The sequence below is a fragment of the Eriocheir sinensis genome, unplaced genomic scaffold, assembly GCF_024679095.1.
Source record: "Eriocheir sinensis breed Jianghai 21 unplaced genomic scaffold, ASM2467909v1 Scaffold372, whole genome shotgun sequence".
NCBI classification, from domain to species: domain Eukaryota; kingdom Metazoa; phylum Arthropoda; class Malacostraca; order Decapoda; family Varunidae; genus Eriocheir; species Eriocheir sinensis.
Genome location: NW_026111690.1, coordinates 10,229 through 25,243, shown reverse-complemented (window position 1 = coordinate 25,243; position 15,015 = coordinate 10,229). Strand labels below are relative to the sequence as shown.

General features: G+C 42.9%; 1 long non-coding RNA gene across 1 annotated transcript; it reads left to right on the top strand.

The window, feature by feature from the left end:
- The first annotated feature begins 12,770 nt into the window (after nt 1-12,770).
- On the top strand, nt 12,771-14,765 carry LOC126991955 (uncharacterized). Its single transcript, XR_007745978.1, has 3 exons — nt 12,771-12,963; nt 13,276-13,437; nt 13,918-14,765. It is a non-coding gene; the product is annotated as an uncharacterized LOC126991955 (long non-coding RNA).
- Nucleotides 14,766-15,015: the final 250 nt, after the last annotated feature.

Below are 15,015 nucleotides of genomic sequence, written 5' to 3'. Positions count from 1 at the left end.
GAGGAGGAGGGCTAGAATAGAGGGAGAGGGAGGAAGGAAGAGAGGAAGGAGGAATCATGTTTGGGAAATGACTGATGAGAGATACGAGAAAAAAAATGAATACATAAATAAATAAATAAAAGTTAGTTCAGAGGGAGACCTCCTATAACCTTAAGCTTAACGATTTTCAGTGAGCGTTGAGAGTCCTTGAAAGGAACATAGATATGGATAGACAGACAGACAGACAGATAGATAGCCAGATAGAAAGAAAACTCATATATAAAGATTGACACACATACACCCCACCCACACCCACATCCACACACACACACACACACACACACACACACACACACACACACACACACACACACACACCATCCCCCAAACACCATCCAACACAAGAGATATCGAACGGGTTTCAAAAAGTACCCTTCATAATAAGAGCAAGAAGAACATTAGGTGAAGAAGGAAGAGGAAATCACACACACCTCTATCTTCCCACACACACACACACACACACACACACACACACACACACACACACACACACACGCCAGCGATACAAACATGATGACAGGGTGATAGCTAAATGTCAGATGGTGTGAGAGTGTGAGAGAAAGAGAGAAAGGGACCAATAATCTCCAAAAAAGTAGGTACCCACGTAAGTAAGAGAGAAATTAAATACAGAGAGATTACAGGAACGTGACAAGTATTCACATTCATATACACCCACATAGAGACTTACACCACTCCCATTCATACACCAAAGACATAGACATATACACCCACATAGAGACTTACACCACTCCCATTCATACACCAAAGACATAGACATATACACCCACATAGAGACTTCCACCACTCCCATTCATACACCAAAGACATAGACATATACACCCACATACAGACTTACACCACTCCCATTCATACACCAAAGACATAGACATATACACCCACAGACAGACTTACACCACTCCCATTCATACACCAAAGACATAGACATATACACCCACAGACAGACTTACACCACTCCCATTCATACACCAAAGACATAGACATATACACCCACATAGAGACTTACACCACTCCCATTCATACACCAAAGACATAGACATATACACCCACAGACAGACTTACACCACTCCCATTCATACACCAAAGACATAGACATATACACCCACAGACAGACTTACACCACTCCCATTCATACACCAAAGACATAGACATATACACCCACAGACAGACTCCACTCTCATCCACCCACAGACGGTATTTATACACCCACAAAGACAGACATATACCACTCCCATGCACCCACAGAAAGACATACACACCCACTTGGACAGACATATAATACTCCCACAGATCCACAGATATATAGGAATACACCCCCACTGACAGACATACACCACTTCAATATACCCATAGACATAGACATATACACCCACATGGATAGACATACACTCACTGACATAGAGGTAAACACATACACCACTTCCATACACCCACAGAAAGACATTCACTCACATAGAGACACACACCACTCCCCTACACCCACAAAGACATATTCACTCACATAGAGACATACACCATTTCCCTACACCCACATACACCCACAGAATGACAACCACACCCACTTTGACAGACATACCCCACTCCCATTCACACAAACATAGATATATTCACCCACATAGATAGACACACAAATAGACATAGAAATAAACACTAACATTGGCACATACACCACAGAAAGACATATACACCCACACTGACAGACATACACCACTCCCATACACCCACAAACATAGACATACGTATATAATCAATTTGACAAACATACATCACTCCCCAACACCCACAGAAAGACATATACACCCACTTGGACAGACATATAATACTCCCATAGATACACAGAAATATAGGTATACACCCACACTGACAGACATACACCACTCCCATACACCCACAGACATAGACATAAACCCTCATAGAAAGACATACACCCACAGACATAGACATGAACCCACAGAGATAGACATACACCCACAGACATAGACATTAACCCACAGAGATAGACATACACCCACAGACATAGACAAACCCACAGAGATAGACATACACCCACAGACATAGACATAAACCCACAGAGATAGACATACACCCACAGACATAGACATTAACCCACATAGATAGACATACACCCACAGACATAGACATTAACCCACAGAGATAGACATACACCCACAGACATAGACATTAACCCACAGAGATAGACATACACCCACAGACATAGACATTAACCCACAGAGATAGACATACACCCACAGACATAGACATAAACCCACAGAGATAGACATACACCCACAGACATAGACATAAGCCCACAGAGATAGACATACACCCACAGACATAGACATAAACCCACAGAGAAAGACATACACCCACAGACATAGACATAAACCCACACAGATAGACATACACCCACAGACATAGACATTAACCCACACAGATAGACATACACCCACAGACATAGACATAAAGCCAAAGAGACAGACATACACCCACAGACATAGACATAAAGCCACAGAGAAAGACATACACCCACAGACATAGACATAAATCCACAGAGACAGACATACACCCACAGACATAGACATAAAGCCACAGAGACAGACATACACCCACAGACATAGACATAAAGCCACAGAGACAGACATACACCCACAGACATAGACATAAAGCCACAGAGACAGACATACACCCACAGACATAGACATAAAGCCACATAGACATACACCCAAAGACATTGACATACGACCACACATAGACAGACATACACCCCCAGATATAGACATGAAGACACATAGTTAGACAGACACCCAAAGACATTGACATACACCCACATAGACAGACATACACCACTCCTATACACCCACAAACAGAGGTATACAACCCATATATAAACATACACCACTCCTGCAAAACACCCACATATATAGAAATACACCGATCCCACAAAAACACCCACATAGACAGACATACACCACTCCCATACACCCACAGACATAGAAAATTACACCAGAATATACAGACATACAACACTCCCATTCATACACCCAAAGACAAAGACATATACACCAACATAGACATACATACACCACTTCCATACATACACCCACAGACAAACATACACCCACATAGACACATATACACCACTTAGTCCTTGAAAGAGATAAAGAGGTGGATAGATAGACAGATTGAGAGGCGGTTGAAGACAGCCAGATCGATAGGACGCTCATATATAAAGTTAAACCCCACCCACCAACTCACACACACACACACACACACACACACACACACACACACACACACACACACACACACACACACACACACACACACACATATCAAATGGGTTGCAAAAAGTACCCTTCATAATATATTCTACAAGGACATTAGGTGGAGAAGGAAGAGGAAATCAAACACATCTATACCTTCACACACACACACACACACACACACACACACACACACACACACACACACACACGCGCGCGCGCGCCAGCGATACAAACATGATGACAGGGTGATAGCTAAATGTCAGATGGTGTGAGAGGGTGTGTGAGAGAGAAAGGGACCAATAAACAGCAAAAAAGTAGGTACCCATGTAAGTAAGATAAAAATTCAATACAGAGAGATTACAGGATCGTTACAAGTATTCACACACACACACACACACACACACACACACACACACACACACACACACACACACACACACACACACACACACACACACACACACACATCAACTCAAACACACACACACACACACACAAGCCAAGAGATCCACATATACATTATTTTTAATATCTCAGACAGGTGTTGATCGAGAGAGAGAGAGAGAGAGAGAGAGAGAGAGAGAGAGAGAGAGAGAGAGAGAGAGAGAGAGAGAGAGAGAGAGAGAGAGAGAGAGAGAGAGAGAGAGAGAGAGAGAGAGAGAGAGAGAGAGAGAGAGAGAGAGAGAGAGAGAGAGAGAGAGAGAGAGAGAGAGAAACGGGGCCTCGAAGCCGCAAAAAGTACCCTTCATCAGAGCAGCAAAAGGACTTTATTTAGCGGACGCCCGTGTGTGTGTGTGTGTGTGTGTGTGTGTGTGTGTGTGTGTGGGCTTAGGGAGAACTAATGATTATTTACCCCACGTCGGTGCAGGGGTGTGGGCGGCGAGCCGGGCTGTCAGCGGCTGTCAAGAGGGTGTTTCTGGCCTCCTGCGACCCTCCCACCCTCCTCCCCTTCTCCGCCCTCCGTCCCGATGCTTGATGTGATAGTGCCCTCAACACCTGTCACGCGGGGCAGCTGGGCAGGCGGGAGGGTGCCGAAAATGTATATATATGTGACCTCGTGTGTGTGTGTGTGTGTGTGTGTGTGTGTGTGTGTGTGTGCCGTAAGATAATTAATGACCTTAACACCTCCCTTGTGGCTGCGTTAAGCTGACCTTCCTCGGCGGGGAAAGCTCCGGGAACAAGATTAGCGCGTGTTGTCGGGAATCAAAACCCTATTCATCGCCCATCCTTTACTATGCTGCAGGACTCACTTTTCAATTAATTAAAAGTTGACGTTAAGGACTCGGTAAATTCTACAACCAATTATAATCATTGCATTTGGAGGAGGGAGAAGAACTCACACACACACACACACACACACACACACACACATATACCTCCCCACACTCAGACACAGACCAACGATATGAACATTATGACAGCGTGATATATAAAGGGCAGGAGGTGGGAGTGAAAGCGACGGAAGGAACAGCCAAGAGGGCCCATCCACCCCACGCCAGGATTATCTCACGACTCCTCTACGATTATGAAGTTGACTCCGCCACTTAGGAATATTACCCGTGGCACTGTGTTGCATACAAGCCTTCTATTTGCACTGTATTGTCTTAACTACTACGTATCTATGTAATACACTAAGAAGCTTTGGGTTTCGAATGCTTATGCTTCCAGAGTGATCAACAAATATATATCACGGGCTGCTTCAGTGAGTAATTTGCCTACATGTGTGTATGTATCTATTTATCTATCTAGCTATCTCAGTATCTATGCCTATATCTCTGTTTATCTAGCTTTTTTACAGTAAAGGAGAAGAAAAGTGGCCAAATCTCTCTCTCCATTATCAAGACTGTACCATAACCCATTCCACCCACCCTTCCATCCCTCCCCTCCCTCCCTCTTCACCTCCCCTTGAAAAGCTCCATTAAATTTCTTTCTGTCCATTCCTCCATCCCCCGTAAGGAGAGTAAGAGGCAATTTCCCAACCATAAATTCTCCCTTTGGTTGCACTGCCTGCCTGTATATCAATAGAGAAATTAATTACCACCATCAACCTTCACCTGGCTGCAACGAGTCTCTCTCCCACTCTCTCTCCTCCCTCCCTCTCCTCTCTTATAGCATTGCCATGACTCTAAGCTTCCTGGCCGCGAGGTGTAATTATTATGGTATTGCTTTTAATGGTTTAGTTCCGTTAGTCTCTCTCTCTTTCTCAGCAGTACACATTTGTCCCTTTGTGCGAGAAGCGAATTAATACTAATAAAAGTCCACCTTCGTTTAATAGCGAAATTAAACACTCAGTCAAGGAGAGAAAATTGTTTTACAGGTTAAAGAAAGAGCAAAGCACGCCCGAAAACATTAGACTTACAATGATGCAAGGCGACGAGTAAAAGATTAGTGCGTCAGGCAAAGCGTAGATATGAAGAAAATATTGCAGACAACTGTAAAATAATCCGAAATCCTTCTTCAGTTACATAAACAACAGAAAGGCGATCAGAAGTGGAATTGGACCTTTAACAAACAGCGACGGTGCACTAGTGACTGACAGCCAACACGTTGCAAACCTATTAAACAATTACTTTTCCTCGGTGTTTAATAATAACAGTCCTCCCACCACTACCACCAACACCAGTACTAATGTAAATCCCGAGCATGCATTGCCTAACTTTGAAATAAAACCCGATGAAATCCTTAAAGCCCTCAAATCACTTAAAACAAATAAAAGTCCTGGACCTGACAAAGTATATCCAACTCTGCTGAAAGAAACAAAGTGCGAAATACTCTCCTCCCTCACAACCGTATTCAATATGTCCTTGCGACAAGGCATCGTCCCTTCAGATTGGAAAAAGGCTAACGTGACACCGATTTTCAAGAAAGGAGACAAAAAAGTACCAGGTAATTACAGGCCCATTAGTCTAACTTCGGTTGTAGGTAAGCTACTTGAGGGCATAATTAGAGACAAAATTGTGAGTTACCTTGAAAGCCACTCATTGATTGGGGATTCACAACATGGCTTCCGAAACAAAAGATCCTGCCTATCAAACCTATTAACCTTTTATAACGACCTCTTCACTGTTTATGACGTAACCAAATCAGTGGACGTAGTCTATCTTGATTTCCAGAAAGCGTTTGATAAAGTCCCACATCATAAATTACTTTACAAATTAAAGCAAATAGGTATTGACGGTCATAAACCAATGGATCGCGAATTGGTTGAGCAACAGACAACAAAGAGTAGTGATTGACGGATTTAACTCAGAGTGGGCGCCTGTCACTAGTGGCGTCCTCAGGGCTCGGTCCTGGCCCAGTGTTTTCATTATTTACATCAACGACGTGGATGTTGGACTCAATAACCTCATTAGTAAATTTGCAGACGACACAAAGATTGGTAACTCGGTTCTCACTGACGAAGACAGGCAAAGCCTCCAAGAGGATTTGCACAAAATTTCAGCTTGGTCGGATAGATGGGAGATGCCCTTTAACGTAGACAAGTGCCAGGTCCTTCGTTGGAACGAGGAATAAGAAGTTCGAATACGAAATGCGCGCGTTAAACTCAAAAGCGTTCAATGCGTCAAAGACTTGGGGTCAAAATCGCGTCAAACCTCAAATTTCACAGCAATGCATCGATGCAGCAAATAAAGCAAACAGAATGTTGGGCTTCATTAAAAGAAACTTTGTATTCAGGAATAAAGATGTAATACTCCTGCTCTACAACAGTTTAGTCAGACCCCACTTGGAATATGCGGTACAGTTTTGGTCTCCCACCATGCAAAGGATATTGCTAAATTAGAAGGTGTTCAGCGTCGGCAACGAAAATGATCCCTTCCTTGCGCAACAAATCCTGCGAAGAAAGGCTTTCACCCTTAACATGTTCTCTTGAGAAACGTCGCCTGAGGAAAACTTATCGAATGTTTTAAAATACTTAATGTTTTCACGAATGTAGACAGATCAACATTGTTTATGATCGATGACACTTTGCGCACGAGGAACAATGGCGTAAAACTCAGATGTAGACAAGTAAATTCAGACTGCACCAAATTTTTCTTCACCAACGTTGTAGAAAAGGAGAATGGAATAAGCTTCCACCATCAGTGGTCCAGTGTAACACGATTGACTCCTTCAAAAATAAGCTCGACCGTCACTTCCTTCAACTTAATATCAACTAGAGTAGAAATGCAACGTTTTGGAGTCTTCTGATTAATGTAAAATCACTTAGGTTTAAGGACAGACCACCAAGTCTGGACCATGGGGTCTGTGTGGTCTGATTTTCTATGTAAATCTATGTAAATCTCTCTCTCTCTCTCTTGTTCAGCGTCGGCAACGAAAATTATCCCTTCCTTGCGCAACAAATCCTACGAAGAAAGGCTTTCACCCTTAACATGTTCTTCTTGAGAAACGTCGCCTGAGGAAAACTGATCGAATGTTTTAAAATACTTAATGGTTTCACGAATGTAGACAGATCAACATTGTTTATGATCGATGACACTTTGCGCACGAGGAACAATGGCGTAAAACTCAGATGTAGACAAGTAAATTCAGACTGCACCAAATTTTTCTTCACCAACGTTGTAGTGCGAGAATGGAATAAGCTCCCATCATCAGTGGTCCAGTGTAACACGATTGACTCCTTCAAAAATAAGCTCGACCGTCACTTCCTTCAACTTAATATCAACTAGAGTAGAAATGCAACGTTTTGGAGTCTTCTGATTAATGTAAAATCACTTAGGTTTAAGGACAGACCACCAAGTCTGGACCATGGGGTCTGTGTGGTCTGATTTTCTATGTAAATCTATCTATGTAAATCTCTCTATGTTTCCCACTTCCTTCCTTCTCTTCCACCGGTCCCGTCTATCACTGCTTTTTCCTCCTTTCCTTCCTTCCTCCATTTCCGTTCCTCGCTCTTTGGGTTCTTCCATTATCATTCCTCCGTCTTTTTCCTCCCTCCTCTTCTTCCCTCCCTCCCTCCCTGCCTTCCTCTCTCCCTCGTTTCCTCCACCCTGTCCTTTCTTCTTCCCTTCCTCCTCTCAGGCTGATGCAAATGGAGAAAGATGAAGAGGAAAAGGGAGATAGAGGAGAGAGGAAGGAGGGGAGAGGATGGGAAGGAAGTGGAGGAGAGGCAAGAGGGAGGAAGGATGGGAGGAAGAGAGGAAGATAAAAGAAGGGAGATAGGAAAAGGAATAGGGAAACAAGGAAGGGAAAAAAGTGGAGAAAAGGAAGAAGAAGAAAAAAAAGAATGGAGGTAAGAAGAAGCGAGTGGAGGAGGTGGAGGTGAAGAAAGGAAAAGGAGGGGAGGCATTAGGTAAGTGGAGAGGTGGAGGAGAAGGTGAAAGAGAAGCATAGGTGGAAAAGAAGAAGGAGGAGGAGGTAGAGAGCTAAGGTGGAAGAGAGTAGAGAAGGAAGGGAAAGGGAGGGAAATCATGTGGCGGGGGTTGAGAGGTGGAGGAGGTGAAGGAAGGGAAACAGACTGGAGGCACAAGTGTAGGTGGAGAGGTGGAGAGAGGCTGAGGTGGAAGTGGAGGAACACTTGGGAGAGGGAATGATACAAGAAGAACCTCAGAGGGAATGCATAATCACGCTCAAGTATCAGCGAGAAAAACACTCCAGTGACCGACTCATACACGAATATTCAGAGCGATCATATGCACTCACTCACCCAGCGGTATGAATGAATAAAAAGAAGTGAATATATACCTGAACTACTACTACTACTACTACTACTACTACTACTACTACTGCTACTACTACTACTACTTTTTTTTTTTAATACGTACCCATATCGAGTGTCAAACAGATGAGCAGATATGAAGTAGAGGAGGAGAAGGAGTAGGAGGAAGAAGAGGAGAAAGAGAGAAAGTAAGATAGACAATGACAACGACGAGGAGAACGAGGAGAAGGGGAGAAGAGAAAAAAAGGAGGAAGAGAACTAAAAGCCAGATAAAAAAGGAGGAACACGACTAAGAGGAAGAGAAAAAAAGGAGGAGGACAAAGAAAAAACAGAAGAAAAAGAAAACGAGATGAGGATGAGGACTGAGGAGGACTCTTACACCTGTTAATTATGAGGAACAAGAGTCCTCAGGTAAAGACATACACAGGTGGGCTGGTGGGTCCTCACACACACACACACACACACACACACACACACACACACACACACACACACACACACACATTCGAGCCTGTCTTAAGAGGAGAAAAAACACAACAAACAGTAGAGATTGAGAGAGAGAGAGAGAGAGAGAGAGAGAGAGAGAGAGAGAGAGAGAGAGAGAGAGAATTATAATTATGCGCTTTCTCTACTATAAAAAAAAATCGCTAAATAGTCATGGATAGTCATGGAATATATCAATTAAATGAGAGCGTCCATAACATAGTGGTGTAGTGAAGAACATTGTTGATTCACCCTCCCACAAAAAAAAAAAAAAATAAATAAAAAAAAGAAAAAAAAAGTCAGGTGTAGTCGATCAGGTCCACAGGTGAGTAAATAATTAAAGTTATAAATAAACAATCACACCTGCAGTCTGATACACGATACGAGAGGTCATTAATACCTTCCTTGTGACTTACTTAATGAAGAAGGCAAATCATATACACTTCAAGTCAAAACTAAAGTTCATTAAGAAGTTATACACGAATACTAATGACGTTGATTGGTGAATGAGTTAAATAGAAAATTACTGAATATTTGACGTTATTCGCGTTGCTTATTAAGAGCTGGAAAAGAAGTGCATGAATGTTAATAAACGTGCGAGGATAAATAAATGAGATGATTAACGAATTGATGACCTGACCTCCACCTCCTCCTCCTCCTCTTGCTTCACTTCCTCTTCCTCCTCCTCCTCCTCCTGCTACACTTCCTCCTCCTCCTCCTCCTGCTTCACTTCCTCCTCCTCCTCCTCCTGCTTCAATTCCTCCTCCTCCTCCTCCTCCTGCTTCAATTCCTCCTCCTCCTCCTCCTCCTGCTCCTGCTTCAATTCTTCCTCCTCCTCCTCCTCCTCCTCCTCCTCCTCCTCCTCCTGCTCTACTTCTTCCTCCTCCTCCTCCTCCTCCTCCTCCTCCTCCTCCTCCTCCTCCTCCTCCTTCTCCTGCTTCACCCTTCCTCCTCCTCCTCTTCCTCCTGCTCTACTTCTCCTCCTCCTCCTCCTGCTACACTTCCTCCTCCTCCTCCTCCTCCTCCTCGTCCTGCTCCAATTCATCTTCTTCCTCCTCCTCCTCCTCCTCCTCCTCCTGCTCTACTTCTTCCTCCTCCTCCTCCACTTACAATTAATATATACCTTCAACCTCAGCCCTCAACCCTCCCCTTCCCTCTTCATCCCCTTACCTTATCTCCCTTTTTTCAGAAGGATAGAATGTAATATACCTTTAACCTCAGTCCCCATCCCCCCCCTTCCCTTTTTCATCCCCTTACCTTACCTCCCTTTTTTCGTACGTACCGAAAGTATAAAAGAAAACGCACGTGAATGATACCTTTCGGTTCATAAAAGAGTAGGACATGAAATCTACTTCCAAGAACAAAAATAAATGAATAAGCAACTAAATAAATACACAGATAAATAAGTGAGCTCTTGAAAGGTCACGTACTCTCCTGCATCCCCAAGCGCTTGAACACGGAAAAAAAAACACTTGCCACTCGTGAATTAAGTATGACAAGTCTACCTGGAACTGATTATAATTAATGAGGGAACAAATATCACCTGTGTGTGTGTGTGTGTGTGTGTGTGTGTGTGTGTAATAATGAATGGTTCAAGATCACATACATTAATTAAAAACAGGAAAATAAAGAAAGCACAGCTGGCGCTACTAAAAAATTGCCTGCGCTATGACGGGCTTGGGCCAACAATCTGGACCCTGAAGAAAGCCTACTGACGCTATAGGCAGGTATGTAAAATAAATAAATAAATAAATAGATAAAAAAAGACGAAAATGCTATGAAAAAGGGCTGAAAAATAAAAAAAATAAAAGGCTGCAAAGAAAGATAATAATTAAAAGAAAATATAGATAAAGATGATGTAATAAGAAAAGAAAAATAGAAATATCGTCAAAAAAAAATTGCAAAGGAAAACAATAACTGAAAAAAATACAGATGAAGAATATGTAAAAAAAAAAATAAATAGAAATATCGTAAAAAAAAATTGCAAAGGAGAACAATAACTGAAAAAAATATTGAAAAAAAAATAGAAATAGAAATATCGTCACACACACAAAAAATAATAAAGTTAAAGTGATGCTCCAGTTTCTCTTCCCCTTGGCACGTTTCCTTGAGGCAGAGAGAGAGGCATTCCAGGGCTTGAGTAGATGTCGTGAATTATGAAAGACTCGCAAACCAACCGTGGGAAAAAAATATTACTGGCAAGGCATTTGGTGTTTATGGGGAAGGGAAAGTGTGTGTGTGTGTGTGTGTGTGTGTGTGTGTGTGTGTGTGTGTGTGTGTGTGTGTGTGTGTGTGTGAGAGAGAGAGAGAGAGAGAGAGAGAGAGAGAGAGAGAGAGAGAGAGAGAGAGAGAGAGAGAGAGAGAGAGAGAGAGAGAGAGAGAAAGGGGGGTAGTCACAGGTGATGATTATAGTTGCAAAAGTAATTCAGCACACACACACACACACACACACACACACACACACACACACACACACACACACACACACTCACACACACACACAGACACCATTCCCCCCAACCCCCGCCAACACACAAAACCATTACCATACAAGGAGTGTGACATTGTAATTAAAAGGGAAGGGAATTGAAGACGAAAAAAGGGGGAGGAGAATAGGAGCGAGGGGGGGTTGTAGAGAAGACGTGTTCTCATGCAGCTGCTGCGGGGCCATTGAATCACAGTGGCGGGAGGAGGCTTGTGTGTGTGGGAGGGGCATGGGAGAGAGAGGAGAAAGAGGAGGAGGAGGAGAAGGTCAGGTTAGGAGAGAATGGATTGTGTTGAGCGGAGAAAATTGGTTTAAAAAGGAAAGATAAATGATGGTATAGGAAAGTAATCGGAAATGCAGTCTCTCTCTCTCTCTCTCTCTCTCTGATGCTCATATTTTCTCATCCCTTTTATCGCTTGTCCACGTTCTTATCTTATCAATATTGTTTGTGTATTATCCTCATCCAAACTGTTTCTGCTTTGCTTGTTGTATCACGCACGCTTATGCTTTTATTCTCTCTCTCTCTCTCTCGGTAACGCTCACACACAAAATATACCCAACAAAAGGCGCGATATGTGCAAAATCTGGCAAATTAATCGCGAGAACCGTAAAATTCGAGGACAATGGAGGAACGATGGACGCCACTAACTGCTGTGATACTCAGGGCCGGACACAAACCGGCACTGTGTGTACACTCTTAAAAGAAACACAACTCTCTCGAGTCTAAACTGGGGCCGCAATCACTGTGTTCATAAGTGACATATTTGAATGGTTCACGGCCTCCTGACCTCTTTAATATTTATTTTTATTTTGATTTTTTTCAAAGAAATTGATAAGAGAAACAGTAACACACTATCACTACTCTGTTGTCATTTCCTTCAATACAACACGAGCAATTCTTTCAATTAATTCTTCTGTTACCACCGAAAGGGTCAACAACGAGTCACACCTACAAGCTTTCCTTCTCCTAATCTTTTTAACAACCTTCGGTGGCGTCACAGCAGTTTCCCGTGAAGGTAGTATTTCTTCCTTCTCTGTTACTACGACTTCATTCGTTACATTGCCGGGCAGAATCTCCTTTGTTTTCTCTGTTCGGTCAACTACCAGAGGTCCATCGCCATTCTCTGTAACATTCCTACTCTCCACCGATGTTTCCTTGATGGTTTCATGAAGGTAGTTTTTCTTCTTTCTGTTACAACAACTTCATTCGTTTTATTGCCGGGCAGAATGTCCTTTGTTTTCTGTTCGGTTAACTACCAGAGGTCCATCGCCATTTTCTGTAACATTTCTACTCTCCACCAATGTTTCCTTGATGGTTTCATGTGAAGGTAGTTTTTCTTCTTTCTCTGTTACAACAACTTCATTCGTTTCATTGCCGGGCAGAATCTCCTTTGTTTTCTCTGTTCGTTGTACTACCAGAGGTCCTTCGCCATTTTCTGAAGCATTTCTACTCTCCTCCACAGATGTCATCGAAATGCTTTCCTGTGAAGGTAGTCTGTCTTCTTTCTCTGTTACATCAATTTCATTCGTTTCATTGGGGCAGAATCTCCTTTGTTTTCTCTGTCCGTTCTATTTTCTGAGGTCCTTCGCCATTTTCTGAAGCATTTCTACTCTCCTCCACAGATGTCATCGAAATGCTTTCCTGTGAAGGTAGTCTTTCTTCTTTGTCTGTTACATGCATTTCATTCGTTTGATTGCCGGGCAGACTCTCCTTTGTTTTCTCTGTGCGTTCTATTTTCTGAGGTCCTTCGCCATTTTCTGAAGCATTTCTACTCTCTCCACAGATGTCATCGAAATGCTTTCCTGTGAAGTTAGTCTTTCTTTTTCTGTTACATCAATTTCATTCGTTTTATTGCCGGGCAGAATCTCCTTTGTTTTCTCTGTGCGTTCTATTTTCTGAGGTCCATCGCCATTTTCTGAAGCATTTCTACTCTCCTCCACAGATGTCATCGAAATGCTTTCCTGTGAAGGTAGTCTTTCTTCTTTCTTTGTTACTATAATTTCATTCGTTTCATTGGCTGGCGGAATCTCCTTTGTTTTCTCTGTCCGTTCTACTGTCAGAGGACCATCGCCATTTTCTGTTACGTTCTTAGTCTCCACAGATGTCTCCTTAATGGTTTCCTGTGAAGGCAGTTTCTCTTCTTTTTCTGTTACTAACATTTCATTCGTTTTATTGCCGGGAAGAATCTCAATGGTTTTCTCTGTCCGTTCTACTTTCTGGCGTCCGTCGCTCTTATCCGTATCGTTCTTACTTTCCACACATGTTTCCCTAATGGTTTCCTCTAAAGGTAGTTTTTCTTCTTTCTCTGTTGCTAATAATTGATTCGTTTTATTGCCTGGCAGAATCTCCTTTGTTACCTCAGTGGCACTGGTAAGAGGCAGTACTGTTGCTTCCTTCTTTATAACAACTTCCTCGTGTATTTCATTACCTCTTCGTCCGTGACCTTGTTCACGTCCACCGTCTGTGTTAGGGACCCGTTGTGTGGAGTGGTTTGCGTCAGAGTTTTGCTCTCTGTGACAGATTTTTCGGCACTTTCTTTACCTTCCTCATCAATAACAACCTGTGTTTTCGTAATCTTTGATACATTTCCGTTGGGCTGTAGGTCAGTTTCTGTAGTCTTTCAACGACTGTCTTATTGCCGGTTACATGCCCCGTTTCATCTCTATTATCAAAGACTTTCCTTTCCACGGTCTTGATACTGTCATTCGCGCCATTTTGCAAACGTGTGCTCATCTTCTCAAGATCAGGCATTTTGGGGAAATCTTTGAGTTCCCCCTCGTCATGTTTCTTAAAAGGGTCGTCATTGGCCTTCTTGAGGCTAGGTAGGCACCTTGTCCTTTGGGAGCCCCTTGAGCTCACTCCTGCCGCGGCTTGCTGACCGGCTGGTTGGTTGACCGGCCATCATCCCTAGGATGATGACCAGCGTCCAAGCAAGGAAGAACCTCATAGTTGTTGCTTGAGATGATATTAAAATAATTACGGTTTTGTGGCAGAAAACAGCTTTCGTCAGATCAGGGATTGAAAACAGAATGGCTCTGAACGCCGACGGGCAGGGAGAAAATCCTCG